At 43.1% G+C, this 17,631-nt stretch overlaps 1 protein-coding gene across 2 annotated transcripts in view; it reads left to right on the top strand.

Annotated features, from left to right (window-relative positions):
- The window catches only part of RAB3B (RAB3B, member RAS oncogene family), a 108,318-nt gene that overhangs the window by 69,820 nt on the left and 20,867 nt on the right, over positions 1–17,631 (top strand). The gene's annotated exons all lie outside the window — the stretch shown is intronic.

Here is a 17,631-nt window from a genome sequence, read left to right on the forward strand (position 1 = left end):
ACTCATCAGTTGTTCATAAGAACCATTAATTCTATCCCCCAAATTTCTCTTGAATGCATCCCCTCCTCAGTTCTGTTCCATAAACATTTATCCACAGCAAACTGAGTCTGGCACTCTGCTCCTTTCCTACCTTGGATTCTTGTTCTCTCCCCCTTAGACTGTATCAGCAGCCCCAATGGATCTCCCTGCCCTCAACCTTGCTCCCTCCATATGCTCTCTGATCACTGTCACTCCACTGCTTAAAACCCAGGGAGGGCTGCCCATCCATACCCAGTAAACTCCTTGCCTGGCATTCCAGGCCCTTTCTTGCCTTCCCAGTTCCATCTTCAGTCACTCACCCTTCAGGCAGTCCACACTCCACCCATGCATTCTCCAAACCACCAATCCAAACACAGGATGCATTTAAAAAAAACCCAAACTTTATTTTTTAGAATAGTTTTAGATTTGCAGAAAATTTACAAATGATTGTGCAGAGAGTTCCCATTTACCCGCTACCCAGTTTCCCCTATTATTACCCCCTTACATTAGTATGGTACATTTGTGCTAATTAACCAATATTGATACCTTATTATAAGCTGACACCCATAATTTATTCAGCTTTCCTTAGTTTTTTACCGAATATCCCCTTTCTGTTCCAGGATCCTATCCAGGATACTGTAATGCATTCAATTGCCATGTCTCCTTAGGCTCTTCTTGGCTGTGAGAGTTAGGATGCAATTTTTTGCTACTTCTTTCCCCCTCTCCTTAGAGATTACCCCTCCTCCCCATTTCTCACCATCAAACTTACATTTGACTTTAAAGACTCAGTTCAAGTATAACCTTCTCTGGGAATCCTTTCTTGACCCACCTCTCCCCGAGCCTGGGTTAAGGGCCCCTCCTTTACTTCCAACACTTACCAGCTGTATTGTGTCTGGAACTTACCTGTCTTCTTCTCAGATTGCAGGCTCCCTGAGGGCAAGGGCCAGGTCTGATACATGTCTATAGCTCCATCACACAGCACAAGGCCTGGCAAGGAGTAAGAATTCAATAGAAGTTTGCAAAATAAAAGTGAGTTCTCAGGCTGAGCTTTATATCTCTCAAAGTCAAGGCCAGCATTCTCCGTGCACCCGACATGTCCAACCCTTCTCTTGGCCCCAGATCAAGTTTTACCTCCCCAGGAACCTCCTCTAGCCAGTTCTGCCCCTCAATGGCTGGGAGGCTTGGGGTTTCTTTTGGGTTAGTCTCTGTGGAATGGACATGCTGCTTTCTTACCTACTTTCCTCTCAGAGCCCTCTGGATACCAGTCCAGTCAGATCATCTGGTACATCTGATCTCATTTGACCCTGAGGAGGATCTTGTCATCCTCATTATATACACGAGAACGCTGAGGCCCAGAGAGGTAAAGTGTTTGTGCTTCACTAGAGGTCACACAGCTGGATTACGTGAAACTTGAACCCAAACTTCTGTGACTCACCTCCAAACCTTCTCATATATGTGGTCCATATGTGGACCACACAATTTCCACATATAAAAAGTGAGACCTAACCACAAGCAACAATTAAGTGCTGTTCGGGAGCCATTCCAGTATATCCCAGTCTCTTCTGCAAGGAATGTTCTAATGGGGCTGCAGGCTGAACCCACAGTTCCATAAACTGGCTGAACCTTTCAGTTTTCTCCATTAGGACTTGGGGAGGAAGAGAAAAGGGAAGTAAGAGAGAAGAGAAAGAGTAAATAGAGAAAATCAGAGGTGATTCTAAGGTTGGACATTGTGTCCAGGCTCCCATGAGGTGCCATTTTGTGGGGAGAGAAAACGTACTCTTTGGATACCATCCTCCACCACTGTCATGTTGCTGTGTCAACTGATTGAGCCCAAGGCCAGCTATCAGCAGAGGCATAATTAGCCCTTTAATTTCCTTCCAGCGGAAGTTTGCTCACGCAGTTATCAGCCCTGCTTTCTTGGGTTCCTCCCTCTTCGCACTTTCCTACAGCTCCAGCTCTCCAGGAAACTGAGGCCTGTCCTGGATGTGGCACCAGGGGAAGAACAGCAGATTATCAAGGGCAAACTGTCAATTAAATGATTATGACTAATGTTTATACAGAACTTTATAGATACCCAAGCACTATCGCAACACTTATTTCATTTTATCTACCCAACAACACCAAGAAAAGGATATTCATTTTGCAGCTAACAAATGGGCTCAGAAAGTTAGATAACTGGTTCAAGGTCACATGCCAGGAAGCGGCAGAGCTGGAATTTGAACTCAGATGTGCCTAACCCCCAAATCTATACTCTTACCGCTGCCCCTCACAGTACCCACTCATTAATGCTTGCTGTATTTAATTAAATGACATGTAAGTGCTAAAGAACACTAAAATTAAGGAGATGATGAGAATGAGGATTTTAAGAGGCTTCTTGGAGGAGGTGATTCCCCCACCCCCGAGATGGAAACAGAAATGGTGCCAAGGTATAGAATTTTAAAAATATGTATATATATATATTATATATTTTTGGTCTTGTTCCCTAAGGGATTTAAGTGGCAGAGAAAGATTAGACAGAATGAGGGACTTCATCTTTTTTTTTTTTTTTCAGTTTGTTCAGACTCGAGGCTGATTTTTTTTTTTCTAAGTATGCTGCTCCAAATTATCTCCCAGCAGTTCAGTCAATACTATAAAACAAAAAACAAAACTAGAAGAGTTTATAGTCTGGTGGAGGAGACAAACACCTTGGCAATTCATATTTCATTAGAGAGAGGGTAGAAAAGGGCTTAGGAAGGCTGTGAGGTCAGATTGTCTGGTTCAGATCTTTAACCAGCTGTATGACCTAAGGCAAGTATTTAACCTCTGTGTCTCAGTAACTTCACCTGTAAAATGGGTATAATAATGGAATCTCTCTCCGAAAGTTGTAAGAATTTGCATAGTAACTGGCATACTCTTAGTCTCAACAAATGGCAATCAGTCATCACTTCCGCCTATGGGTAATGGAGGAAATGTGACTCATTGAGGAGAAAGCATTTGAACTGAATTCTGAGTAGTGACTGGTTCAGCAGGGCAGGGGATCAGGCTGATCCAGGCAGAGGGACCAGCATGAGAAAAGCAAAGAGACTTTGAGGAACACAGTATTTGGGACCTGGGGGATTAGCCCAGGGTGGTTAGAACCTGAGGAGAAAAAATGGGAGAGGTGGCATGAGCTTAAGGCAGTGGAACTGTTAGATTAAAAAACCAGGAATAAGTGTAGCATTCTAGCATCCTGGAAGGCAGTATAGCACAGGGTTTAAACTCCTAGCTCCAACATTTGTTAATTTGGGTGAGTACTTAACCTCTTTGTGCCTCAGTTTCTTTATCCTACCTGCCTCAAAGAGCTGATTGTGAGGATTGATGAATAATGCATGAAAAATACTTGTCACAGTGCCTGACACTTGGTAAATACTCAATTCATGTTAGTAGTTATTATTATTACTATTTATCCTGACTCCTTAGAGCTAGAAGGGGCTCTAAAAATCATCTAGTCTAATATCCCTGTTTTAAAGATGGAGAACCCAAGGCCCAGAGTGTGTGGGGGGATGGTATTCATAAATCCACAAAGCAAGTTAATGATTGAAGTAAATCATACCCAGGCCTCCTGACTCCTGGCCTGCACCGTGTGGCTCCCTTACTATCATCAGGCTGCCTCTGACAGGTTCCCCCTTCCTCTTCAGATGATTGTCTCCGCTCCCTTGTAAATAAATTTCAAGGCATTTGCTTTGTGGAGCTGAGTGTTTACCCTATTTTTAGAACACTTTGGCACCTGTATGCAAATGTTCCTCAGGGGACTTGTCTGCTATGGTGACTTGGGCCAACTCCCAAAAGAAAGCAGCTATGAGACCAAAGGGAAAACACAGCCCAGGGCAGGATGGAGATCCTGGACTGTCTTTCTAGTTAAGTCCCAGAAGTCCTAGGGAGTTCATTCTAATCTTTTACTTACCCTGTATATGTCAACTCCATATGTCTCTGTTTGGAAATGAGTTCATAAGAGGGTCTCTGGGCCAGGCTTCCATCCAAGGTATTGGACTTAGGATGTTATGTCAGAAGGTGCCATGGAACCCAGGCCTGTGGACATTCACGTTTATTTAGCTCTGGTGCTGGCTCAGATTCTGAGAAATTATTTCTAACTATCAGGAAAATGGAAGTAATGTGGGGGTTTGGAGAAAGGCTTTATCAGACAACCTGATGGTTTTTCCCTGCAGACTTGGAGAGAGAAGGGGCTCATGAGACAACAGAGAGTGGAGAGCAAGGCCTCAAATACCTCCCCCATAGAGGTCGGTGTCCCCTGGCCCTTGACATAAGCAGCAGTGTCCTCATCCTCAAAAGCCTCACCATTTAGCACACACTTACTGAATGTCCTCTAGGCAATAGGCCCTATGTTGGGTGCCACTAAATCCCTCAGTGGTTCCGTATTCTCTTCCAGACATGTCCAAGTGCCTGGCCTGGCTTTCGATACCTCCATGATATAGCTCTAACCTCACTTCCTATTTTAAGTACTGTGTTTCAGAAATTGAAAATGCTATCAATTGTAAGATATATCCTTATTACAGAAATGCTAAAACATGAAAAGAAATGGGCATCTTAAAATCCATATAATAGGGGCTTCCCTGGTGGCGCAGTGGTTGAGAATCCGCCTGTCGATGCAGGAGACACGGGTTCGTGCCCTGGTCCGGGAAGATCCCACATGCCGCGGAGCAACTAAGCCCGTGAGCCATGGCCGCTAGGCCTGTGCGTCCGGAGCCTGTGCTCCGCAACGGGAGAGGCCACAACAGTGAGAGGCCCGCATACCACAAAAAAAAAAAAAAAAAAAAAAAAAAAAAAAAATCCATATAATATTGTATTTACACTCAGGTGAAAATGGAACTGCTTGTACTCTCCCCAGATGCCATGCTGTTTTAGGCTTTACTATTTTTCTTTTCTTTTTAGCTGTTTATAATGGAAAATTTCACACATACACTCAAGTAGGGAGACTAACTAGTACTTGAACACCATCATTCATCTACAAAGATGATCAACTCATGATTTATCTTCCATATTTTTCCCATATTCCCTTCTCCTTGGACTATTAATAATAGCAACTTCCATTAATCATTATGAGTTTAGTTTTTCTTAATTATAAAAGTAACATATGCGCATTAAAAAATACTTTGAAATTATATCCAAGCATAAAGAAGAAAATATTACTGACATTGTGGTTGGTTTCTTTCCAGTTTCTTTTCTGTGAATTTTTAAACATAGTTGAGGTCATAATGTATATTCAATTTTATATCCTGCCTTTTTGAAGATAAAACTATGACATAAGTACAGCTAAATTGTTAGAAAATCTTTATAAATTTTTTTTAACATTTTTATTGGAGTATAATTGCTTTACAATGGTGTGTTAGTTTCTGCTTTATAACAAAGTGAATCAGTTATACATATACACATGTTCCCATATCTCTTCCCTCTTGCATCCCCCTCCCTCCCATCCTCCCTATCCCACCCCTCTAGGTGGTCACAAAGCACAGAGCTGATCTCCCTATGCTATCCGACTGCTTCCCACTAGCTATCTATTTTACATTTGGTAGTGTATATATGTCCATATATACACTACCACTCTCTCACTTTGTCCCAGCTTACCCTTCCCCCTCCCCATGTCCTCAAGTCCATTCTCTAGTAGGTCTGCGTCTTTATTCCCGACTTGCCCATATGTTCTTCGTGACCTATTTTTTTTAAAGATTCCATATATATGTGTTAGCATATGGTATTTGTTTTTCTCTTTCTGACTTACTTCACTCTGTATGAAAGACTCGAGGTCCATCCACCTCACTACAAATAACTCAATTTCGTTTCTTTTTATGGCTGAGTAATATTCCATTGTATATATGTGCCACATCTTCTTTATCCATTCATCTGTCGATGGACACTTAGGTTGCTTCCATGTCCTGGCTATTGTAAATAGTATAAATATGTTTTTAATGACTTCATTGTATTTTATAGAGAAGATATACCATATCTAGTCATTAACTCTTTCATCAACAATGTTTGTTGCATTTACCATATTTTGGGCACTCTAAACAGTGGTAAAGTAATGAGGCACAATCTCTGGCCTCTCAAAGTTTAGTTGTTCTCCATTGTTTGAACATTTAACTACTTTTCAATATGGGGCTGTTATGGATAACGTTACAGTGATCAGTGATCATCTTTGTGTGTAGAACTTTTCCTAGATTTCAGAATATTTCCTTTAGATAGATTTTCAGTAGTGAAATTCCTATAGTACCCTACCTTGGCCAGAATCAAATATTATCTTAGTTTAATTTTAGCTAATTTAATAGGATAAAAATGGTATCATTATTTCAAATTGCATTTCTCTGATTACTTATTGAACAATCAACTATATGTTTATTAACCATTTGTCTTCTGCAAATTGCCTGACAAGGGTCCTATTTTTATCACCAGCAGTTTCTTAGTACAAGACCTGACTCTTATTTCCTGTTGCTTGCTGTGACCTGGGGATATATTAAGTATAATCTTGTTTCAAGCCTCTCTTTTTCCTCCTGACCCTCTCCCACATCACTTCTTCCCCCATTTCTTCCTATCTTGAAGGGGAGTTGGGTGAGTCACCTAAAGGGTACAGCAGGTGGCAAATTAAGTGAATTCCCTAAAGAGACTTCGCAGAATACTCTGAATGGTGCTGATGTCAATTGGGAGGCAAAAAGACTGAAGAGGAAATGGATTGGCAACCGTGATGCTAAATTTGTCCATGCCAAAGCACTGGGGTGTTAGGGATGATGGTTCTTTCAGCAGGCATCTTTAAAATACCTGCTACGTGCCTAGATCTGTGCCAGGTATTGATGAGGGCATATTAGCTGGAGAAGACACAAATGAAATAGGTCATATTTAATAGTCAACTATGTACATGTCTAAGGCATTCAGACTAGGTGGAGATGTCCAGCAGACAGTTGGAAATTTCCGTCTGAAACTTGGAAGTAAGGGGCCCAGGGGATAAAGAACCAGTTTAGGAGACAGGGCAGGAGCAGGGGAGATGCAGGGAGAGCACTGGTGAAGCGAGCTTTCAGAGGAGCTGAGGAAAGGAAGGGTTTTGAGAAGAGGAGTATGTTTGGGGCATGTCTTCTTTGTTATTTAAGGCAACGGAGAGAGAATATTACTCAGCTTCTCTCATTTATTCATTCCTTTGTTCATTCAGTATTTTTGGAATACCTGCCAGGTGCCATGTATTGCTCTAGACATTGCTGAGGGTACAGAAATAAAAGGCATAGCCCCGAATCCACAGTCTAAATGAGGAGATATAGATGAGAACTGAAACAAATCCCTGATATAGGTTCTGTGATCCATTCATTCAAAAATATTTATTGAACACCTAAGATATGCCAAGTGCATTGAGGGGCAATGAAAGGAACCCCTATAACTTTCAGTTTATCTGCATGAAGTAAAATGTAGTACCTACATCTTAGTGGAAATTATCTGTGAGAGGATTTGAGGTTTTGAGGGTTTTGTGTGAGATAAAGGCTAAAAATAAGAACCAGGGCATTCACCTCTTTGAGCGCAGATTTCTCATCTGTAAAATGAGGGAGTTGACCCTATATGTACCTGTCACAGGATTTGTCACATGTGAGGTAGCTTCCCTGTTAGTCTGAGAATTCCGAGGGCAGGGATCACATGGGTCTTACTCACTGGCCCAGTGTAGGCTCAGTAAATATTTGTGTAATTGATGGCTCTCACAGGGACTTTCTAGATCTAATATTCTGTGCTCTGCTATCGCTAAAATAAAGGCCCAACTACATTCTGTGAAGGCCCAGAGAAAATGATGCTGGATCCCAAGGAACTTCCTAGAATAGGTGCCCTTTGACTTGGACCTCAAAGGTTAGATAGGATTACAGTGGGCAGGGAAGTGCTTTCGAATACCCAGTCCCGGATTCCAGTGACCTCTTTCCTGCCCTCTGCCCTCAAGGATCTACCAGTTACTACCTATGTGCACTTGGACTCCAATTTTCTCACTTGTAAATCAATAGTGACAATAATTCATGATGTGCTGGAAAGAATACTGGATGTGGAGTCAGAATGTTTGCATTTGAGTCTCAGCCTAACCAAAAAATAAGTAGCTGCGTGACCTTAGGAAAGTTACCTCTCTAGGTCTCAATTTCCCTATGTGCAAAATAAAGCAGTCAGGGGCTTCCCTGGTAGCGCAGTGGTTTAGAATCCGCCTGCCGATGCAGGGGACACGGGTTCATGTCCCGGTCCGGGAAGATCCCACATGACGCGGAGTGTCTGGGCCCGTGAGCCATGGCCGCTGAGCCTGCGCGTCCGGAGCCTGCGCTCCGCAACGGGAGAGGCCACAGCAGTGAGAGGCCCGCGTACCGAAATAAATAAATAAATAAATAAATAAAGTAAAATAAAGTGTCAGACTGGATGACCTCAATGATTGGTTTCTTCTGACTCTAAAAAAATCTGTATCACAGAGTCATTGTTAGGATCCAATGAGATGATGCAACAAAAATGCTTGTAAACTTTAGGGTGCTCTAAGTGTGGTCCGTACTACTGAGGACAGATGGGTGTAACACCAAGCCAGCTTTAACGGAATACTCTTTCCTTTCCTCAGTTCTCTGCTTCTCCCTGGCTACACTGAACCTCCCTGAAAAGCTCTCTCCCTTTGCTTTCCTCCCATTCCCATGGGACATAACGTCTTGGCTCCCAGGTGCTGCAAAATACAAAGGGCTTGGAGCTTGGCAGCTGTGGGTTGGGGCGCAGGGTGAGGGGAGAACCAGCCCAGAAGCTCTTATTACTTGCGTTCCTGGCGCTCATCATCCCCACCCCCCAACCTGGCCTGGAGGGAATGAATTGAAGAGGGGGGAATGGAGGAGTTTGGCTGCGGGAGCATGTATATAACAGGGCAGGATCCAGGAATGGAGGCCCCAAAGATAACCTCTTGCTAGTTGTGTGACCTCTTTAGTCTGTCACTGCTCTGGGCCTCCCTCTTTTGTCTATAACATGGAAAGGAATCAGAAAGAAGAGGTGACTCTTTTCTCACAGGTGCTTTTCCGATCAATCCGGAGGTTCTAAATGAGTTTTCCCTGCTCAGCACATAATCAGCCTTTGAGTTTCATTCACCAGCATTCTTTTTTTTTTTTTTTTTTTTTTTTTTTTTTTTGCGGTACACGTGTCTCTCACTGTTGTGGCCTCTCCCGTTGCGGAGCACAGGCTCCGGACGCGCAGGCTCAGCGGCCATGGCTCACGGGCCCAGCCGCTCCGCGGCATGTGGGATCTTCCCGGACCGGGGCACAAACCTGTGTCCCCAGCATCGACAGGCAGACTCTCAACCACTGTGCCACCAGGGAAGCCCCACCAGCATTCTTAGTAAGTGTCTACTGTGTGCCAGATGCTATAGTTGAGGTCCTGGGATTTAGCTAAATAAAGATTGGGTCTCAAGATGCTCATAGGGAATTCCCAAATGGTCCAATGGTTAAGACTCCGCACTTCCAATGCCAGAGCCCAGGTTCTACCCCTGGTCAGGGAACTGAGGTCCCACAGGCAAGCTGCGCAGTGTGGCAAAAAAAAAAAAAAGACGCTCATAATCTGGAAGAGGAGACAGATGAATGAACCAGTAACTATAATAAATGTGATGTGTGCGATGATATAATGCCAAATCATAAAAGGGCAGAGGAAGAAGTTACTTTGTCAGAGGAGAGGAGGCCAAGGAAAGTTTCCGAGGATGTAACCTTGAATAAGATTGTGAATTATAAACGAGAAAAGGGATTTCAGGCAAAGATCAGCATATCAGGTTAAGGCCCAGGGGTGTGAAGGAGCAGTGTTTGGGAAACCACTAGTTAGGCAAAGCTGGAACTCACTGGTTCATTGGAGGAATGAAAGGGAAGAAACTGGAAAGGAAGGCTGAGTAGATCCTGAAGGGTCTACATTGTATGGAGTTGCTTGGACCCCATCGTGTGGGCTGTGGGAAGCCGGGGAAGGGATTTAGACCCAGAGTAAGATGAGATTTGGATTTTTAGAAATTCCCATCTGACATTTAGTGTGCTCTGTCAAAAATGTTGCAGTCACCCACAAAATTCACCCTTTCAACCAGTATTTTTTGGAAATCTCCCCCACCCTATGTGCCAGTGCTGTGCCAGGCACTGGAGACACAATAGTAGGCAAAACTAGACATCCTGTTCTTGTGGCCCTTGCAGTTTTGGCAGGGCAGACAGACTTTAATCAAATAATTACACAAATAAATACAAAACTACAGTGGGGAGGAGTGCTACAAAGAAGAAGTACATGGTGCCAAGAGAACCTGTAATTGGAGCATTTGACATTGCCAGGATGGTCAGGTCAGCTCCTCTGCTGAGCTGAGCTCCAAAGGAAGAGTGTTGCCTCAAGGAAAGGTGCTAGAAGGCTCTATGGGAATGGGCTTCTCCTGCCTCAGAATCCCCATCCAATGCACATTTCTCTTTCCAGTCAACAGACACTGTAGACTTCAAGTAGGTATGTGTAGTATTCAACCTTTTATCTTCAGGACCTAGCCAACACTTGACACAGAATCAGTGCCCAGTGAAGATTTGAAAAAAAAAAAAATAGAAAGGAAAAGGAGGAATACCCTCTCTTTAGGCACTTTAGATATTTGAAGATAGCAGTACAATTCTCCAAACCTTCTTCCTTCCTTCAGTTGTTTCTCCCATGACACAGTTTCAAGTTCCCATCACTGTTCTGGTCATTCTGTTTAATTGTGGTGCCTGTCACAGGTGATTTAAAACATCAGGGATGTAGCCCTGTGCCACGCACACTGGTCTCTTGGAGTCAGAAGACCTGGTTTTACTTAAGCCTCTTTTCATCATTCACCTCTTCAAGGCGCAGTTGTTGTGTGTGTGTGTGTGTGTGTGTGTGTGTGTGTGTGTGGAATGGAGATATTGGTTCTTCTCTTACAGGATTTCTCTGGGAACTGAGATAATAAGAAAAAAGCTTTGTAAACTCTAAGAGCTAAACAAACCTAGAACTTAAATATTTGGAGGGCTGCCATATGAGTGAAAAATTAGATTTATTCTTTGGCTCTCCAGAGAACGGTGTTAAATCAATGGATAGAAATTACCACATGCAGCTTTCAGCTCTATGGAAGGAAGAAATGTTCTAATACTCAGAACTGTCCATCAGTGGAGTGGCTGCCTTTTGAGGTGGTAGGCATCCAACCTTGGGAACACTCAATGCAAGTATGCTGTAGAAGGAATTCCTTTTTTAAGTGAGCGGTTGGATTGAGTAACTTCTAAGATTTACTTTTAATTTTAGAACTCAACAATCTGATAGTCAAGACAAGTGGAGGAGCTGGGAGAGGGCATATGTGGCAGAGAGAGTAGCATGAACAGACATATGGAGCAGAAATTAGTATTGCGTGTGTGGGTGACAAGGAGGAAATTCCAGAAAGGAATGATGGGTCTGTGTTGGATCAATGATTCAATCAAGACAGAAAACATAACTAATATTGTTGAGCACCTGTGTGCCAGACACATGTGATTCCATTTAAGCTTTGTGGGTGATTTCCAGCCTTACCCTCTGGTGGAGGGGAGATTGTTGGCCTTAGGAAGTCTTAGACATGGTTGGAGGATCTCCTATCTGGAAGGCTTCAGGGTGGGCTGGGTCCTGTCCTGAGGGGCAGAGAGGGATTCAGAATACACAGTCTGGTTGGGCTATAGGCTGTGCTGAAAATACACACTTGTCAAAAGACCGAATTTGAATCCTGACTCTGCTTCCTTATAGCTTGTGACTCTAGCAATTTACTTAACCTCTGTGACCCTCAGTTAATCCATATATAAAATGGGGACTCAAACTTGTCCTGCTTCAGGCTGACATAATAATTAAGAGAAATAACGTAGATCAAAGGGCATCCCAGGAAGAGCACAGGCTTTGGAATCAGACTTAGCTTTGAATCTGTCTGCCATGGACTGGTTGCAAGATCATAGGCAAGTTATTTATTTTTATTTATTTATTATTTTATTTATTTATTTTTTTGCGGTACGCGGGCCTCTCACTGTTGTGGCCTCTCCCGTTGCGGAGCACAGGCTCCGGACGCGCAGGCTCAGCGGCCATGGCTCACGGGCCCAGCCGCTCCGCGGCACGTGGGATCTTCCCGGACCGGGGCACGAACCCGTGTCCCCTGCATCGGCAGGCAGGCTCTCAACCACTGCGCCACCAGGGAAGCCGTAGGCAAGTTATTTAAATTTTTCTCATCTGTAAGTAAAGATAACAGTATTTCAAGGCTGTTTTGAAAATTAAGTACAGTAGGAAAAGTGCTTAGCACAGTGCCTGGCACATAGCAGTTTTATTTTGTTAGTACAAATAATAAGATCCCATATATTAAGCACTTATCAAAGTGCCTGGCACATAGCAAGTGTCTGTCGGCCACACTGACAGGGCTGCTACAGGCCAGGATGGTGTCTTGCGCATCATGGTGTCCACTCTCTGGCATAAGGCTCTGCCCATATGAAGAACTCAATGAGTGTCTGTTTCGTAGAACTGAATTAATTGCTCTTGATGACACTGTCTCCTTCCTCAAGTAGCCAGTGAGTCATGCCTCTTTCTTTCTCCTCCTTCCTGTCTCCTCTTTGGTTCTATTTCTGACTCTGCTCAGTGGGAGGGGAATCAATATGTTCGTCAAAGTGCTTTTAAAAATAAAAGAGAGAGGGAGGTTTAGAAGCGATTCTCTGGGCTACTTTCTATTGAGCACAGGGTAGTGAGAGCTGGATTATTATTTCCAACCTTGCTTTTCTTTAGGTGAATAACAACAAGAACAATATCAACAGTAATAGCAGCAGCTACTATGAACTTTATTGAGCACCTACTATGTGCCTGGCACTCTGCCAAGCTCTACCAGTACATTGTCACTGATCCTCACATAACCACTTCAGGGCTGGTATTATTATCACCACTTTATTGATGAGGAAATTAAGGCTTAGAAAAGTTAAGTAATGAAAATGACAAATACTCCTATATTTGAGTACCTATTATGAGCCAGACATTTAAAAAAATCTTATTTAATTACAAACACCCTACACAGTAAGCATTATTATTCTATTCGATTCATGGGGAAGCTGAGCCTCAGAGAGATGAAAAAACCAAGCTGTCCAAAAGCACACAGTTGATGAGTGGCAGAGCTGGGAGTCAGACCAAAGCCTGATCAACTCTTTTTTAAAAAATAAATTTATTTTATTTATTTACTTATTTTTGGCTGCATTAAGTCTTTGTTGCTGTGTGTGGGCTTTTCTCTAGTTGTGGCGAGCGGGGGCTACTCTTCATTGTGGTGCGCGGGCTTCTCATTGCGGTGGCTTCTCTTGTTGCGGAGCACAGGCTCTAGGTGCGCAGGCTTTAGTAGTTGTGGCTCGTGGGCTCTAGAGTGCAGGCTCAGTAGTTGTGGCACATGGGCTTAGTTGCTCCGTGGCATGTGGGATCTTCTTGGACCAGGGAAGGAACCCGTGTCCCTGCATTGGCAGGCAGATTCTCAACCACTGTACCACCAGGGAAGTCCAAAGCCTGCTCATCTCTTAACTCATCCATTCCCTTTCTGTCTGGCCACTTTCTGCTCCTTGAGGGAAGCATTCATATTGAGACCCTGGGTGGAGGCAGCCCTGGGCAGGTTTGAATGAGAAGGAAGTGGCACATGGCATGAGACTCACTCACTCCTGTTGGGCAGACCCTGGGAAGCTGGCCCTGCTCCTGGGGCTGACTGTGGAAGTACAAAAATAATGCCTAAGTGGCATTTACTCTGTATCAGGAACTGTTCCAAGCATTTTAGATATAATAACGTTCTTAATCTTCACGATAACTTTGTGAAATAGGTATTGTTATTATTCCCGTTTTATAAATGAAGAAACTAGGGCCCCGAAAGGAAAATTGCCCCAGGAGGGGATTACCCAAGAGCATGAATACCAGGAGACAGCAATCACTGGGAGCCATTTTAGAGGCTGCCTACCACTGTCACATAGTAAGTGCTAAAACAGGGGTTTACACCCAGAAGTCTAATTCTAGAGACCATGCTCCTATCCTTAAAACTATATGACCATTTTGTTTAACAAAGTGGTGACTGAATCCCTACTGTGTGCATAGCCCTGTGCTAGGCACTGGGAGTACAGAGGTGAAACTGATTCCATGTCCAAGCTCATTTATTATACCAGGATTTCCAATTAATTGGGCATCAGCTGGGTGGCAGGATTCTTTGTCAAAGAGCTGGGGCACAGGGCCAGGCTCCAGGCAGAGATAAGAGACTAGAAACTCTCACAGAGAAATGGTATAATGTGGGTGGAATGAGAAGAGATGAGAACTGCTGGCAGTGCAGTTGCTCAGAAATCCTGCTTGGGCCTTTAGATCACCAGTCTGGACAGGTGGCTTAATTCTAAACCCTACAGGACAAGATTTAAGGTCTGAGCCTCTAGATTGGAGGGAGGAGTCTCATCTGTTGTGTTGGCTCTGAGGAGCTCAGGAAGCAGAGGTAAGAGTGTGGGAGGGGAGGATCAAATTCTGCCGCAGTGTTTCCTAGGTACACACACACACACACACACACACACAGAGCTTTTGTGAGATATGGCAGACAGTGAATATTTCTCTAATATTAGTGCCTAAGATTCCTGTGTTAGATGTTTACTCACTCACTCTCACTCACTCACTCACTCAATCATCTATCTCTTCATTCATTCTTTAATTCATTCGTCCACTCACCTATTCATGAGCTGGATAAAATTCTGTTTGCCAGAACTCTTAGGGAGAAGTACTGTATGTGGTCAGAAGGAATACTCTGATAGGCTGCTTGAGGTAAAGAGTAAGACACCAAAAAACCTGCTCAACAAACAGAAGATGGTGATTCCTATGCTCTCCAAGGATGGTGGGTGTGTTAAATGCAGATTTTGTTTTGCTGAGTAATGTGCAAGTCTGGGTCAGAGCTGAATTGCTCAGGACATGAAGAAACTGAGCCCTGCCAGAAACAAAACCCATCTGTCATCATGCCCTGTAATTCAACTCTTAAATACCTCTTGAGTCTATTTCTGCTCCATCCCCATTGCTACCACTCTAGTTCAAATCCATCTTAGGTCACACCTGAACCACTGCAAAGATCTAACCAACCAGCTTTCCTGCCTCCCATCTCTGCTTCCTCCAGTTCATTCTCCACATCAGAGTCAGAGTGATCTTTCTAAAGTTCAGATCCCATCATGTTAATCGTCTGTCTCAAAATCTTTGATCCTAAAAAGATCAAGTTCAAACTCCATAGCACGGCATCAAAGCTCTTTCTAGCTTCATCTCCTACTCATTTCCCACCATTCCTTAAGTTCTTCTGGAGTAGTCACTGGAAAATAAAATCTTCCTTCTGCCAAAATACCTTTCCTTCACTTCTCTGATTGGAAAATTCTTCTTTCAGAAAATCCCTGTTGTCCTCCCTCTGTTACCAAGTCAGCACATCTGTAGGTAATGCTCCTGGGCTTGGTACAGATTCTATCCATGCGAGTGGCTATGCCATCTACCACATTTCCCATTCTCCTCCTGGGCGTATTATAGGATTGTGCTTTCTTGGGTATGGGCATGTGACTTGCTTTGGCCAGTGAATGGGAAAAGTAGAAGAGCCAACACATGACTGATACACTTTCTTTTCCTCTCGTAGCCACCCTGTCACTCTTTATCCTGGAATGAGGAAGACAAAAAGCAGAGCACCCAGCCAACCCTTGATGGATATGTAAAAATAGTGAAAAATAAAACCTTGTTTTTGAAGCTGCTGAGATTTTGAGATTGCATATTATTGAATAACCCAGTCTACCCTAACTGGTACACTATCTCTGCTTTGACATCTTCCATAACTACCTAAAACCACCATGTTTCTACCTTATCTGACTTGTGTGACACATTTTCTTTATGCCACATACCTGGTACTGATGACATACTGCCACATATTGCTAATTATGAGTTCAGTGGTATGTCTTAGCCACCTCTTTACTTTTACTGAGGCTTCCTTAAGGCAAGGATGGTCCTTGTTCCATTTCTGTGTCACACAAAGTATGGTTCATAGCCAAGGCAATATAGTGTAATGGGTGTAAGAGTCAGACATACTTGTTTTGAATCCCAATTCTTAACATTTGATGGGCAGTCTCTCTGAACCTCAGTTTTCTCATCTGTAAAATGGGAGTAATAATATGTACCCTACAGGGTTTTTCTAAAGTTTGAGGATAACAGGTGCAACATATGTACAATTAATGGCAGGTTATAATTCTTATTGTTCTCATTATTTGTTTTTATTTTTTCAACCATTTATTTATTTATTTAGGCTGTGCTGGGTCTTAGTTGTGGCATGCAGGCTTCTTATTTTTTTATTTTTTAAATTAATTAATTTATGTTTTTGCTGCTTTGGGTCTTCGTTGCTGTGCACGAGCTTTCTCTAGTTGCAGTGAGCTGGGGCTACTCTTCTTTGTGGTGTGTGGGCTTCTCATTGCAGTGGCTTCTCCTGTTGCAGAGCACGGGCTCTACGTGCACAGGCTTCAGTAGTTGTGGCACGCGGGCTCAGTAGCTGTGGCTCGCAGGCTCTAGAGAACAGGCTCAGTAGTTGTGGTGCACGGGCTTCGTTGCTTCACGGCATGTGGTATCTTCCTGGACCAGGGCTCAAACCCGTGTCCCCTGCATTGGCAGGTGGATTCTTAACTACTGTGCCACCAGGGAAGTCCAGCATGCAAGCTTCTTAGTTGTGGTGTGCAGATATCTTAGTTGCAGGGTGCAGACTTCTTAGTTGCAGCGTGTGACTCTTAGTTGCAGCATGTGAACTTCTTAGTTGCAGCATGCATGTGGGATCTAGTTCCCTGACCAGGGATCAAACCCAGGCCCCCTGCATTGGGAGCATGGAATCTTACCCACTGGACCACCAGGGAAGTCCCTATTTGTTTTTATTATCATTATGGATAGTGTTCAGTAAATGCCTGTGGATAAATCTTTCATTGATTGAGGTATAATGGTATGTGCATTGGACTTGGAATCAGAAGTCCTAGATTTAAGGCATAGCTTTTGTCACCAGCTTTGTGACCTTGGAAAAGTCACTTACCCTCTCTGCATTTTTGCATTCTCAACTACAAAATGTAAATACTGATCCCTACCTCATAGAGATTATTATAAAATTTAAATAAGATAATATATGAGGAAATGTTTTATATGTGCTCAGGTATCACACATCTAAAACTAATGATTCAGAGAAGACCAGCTGGTCCCTCACATAAGGACCATGTAGACATTGTGAAGCATCCCAGTGCACTCCAGTAACACTTTGTTGTGGGGCTTGGCTTATCTTGCTTACATGTTTGTCTTTCCAACTAGACTGTGAGCTGCTTGACATAAAGAATTGTCTTCGTCTTTTTTAGTAAAAATGTTTATTTCTTTCTCCTTATATAAGTAATACATGCTTAGCATAGAGAAAATAAAAATACCTGAAGAAGATGAAAATCCTGGTAATTCTTATCTCTCATACAGAGATAATCACTATTAACCTTTTGATGTGTTTCTTTCCAGTTTTCTTCTCTGCATATATAGTTATGAAACTGACATTATATCGCACATACAAGAGTTGTTCCATTATAATAAATATTCTTATATAAATAAACACATTAAAAATCTTGTATTTTAACCATTCTC

This window comes from Kogia breviceps, chromosome 1 (genome assembly GCF_026419965.1).
Source record: "Kogia breviceps isolate mKogBre1 chromosome 1, mKogBre1 haplotype 1, whole genome shotgun sequence".
Taxonomy (NCBI): domain Eukaryota; kingdom Metazoa; phylum Chordata; class Mammalia; order Artiodactyla; family Physeteridae; genus Kogia; species Kogia breviceps.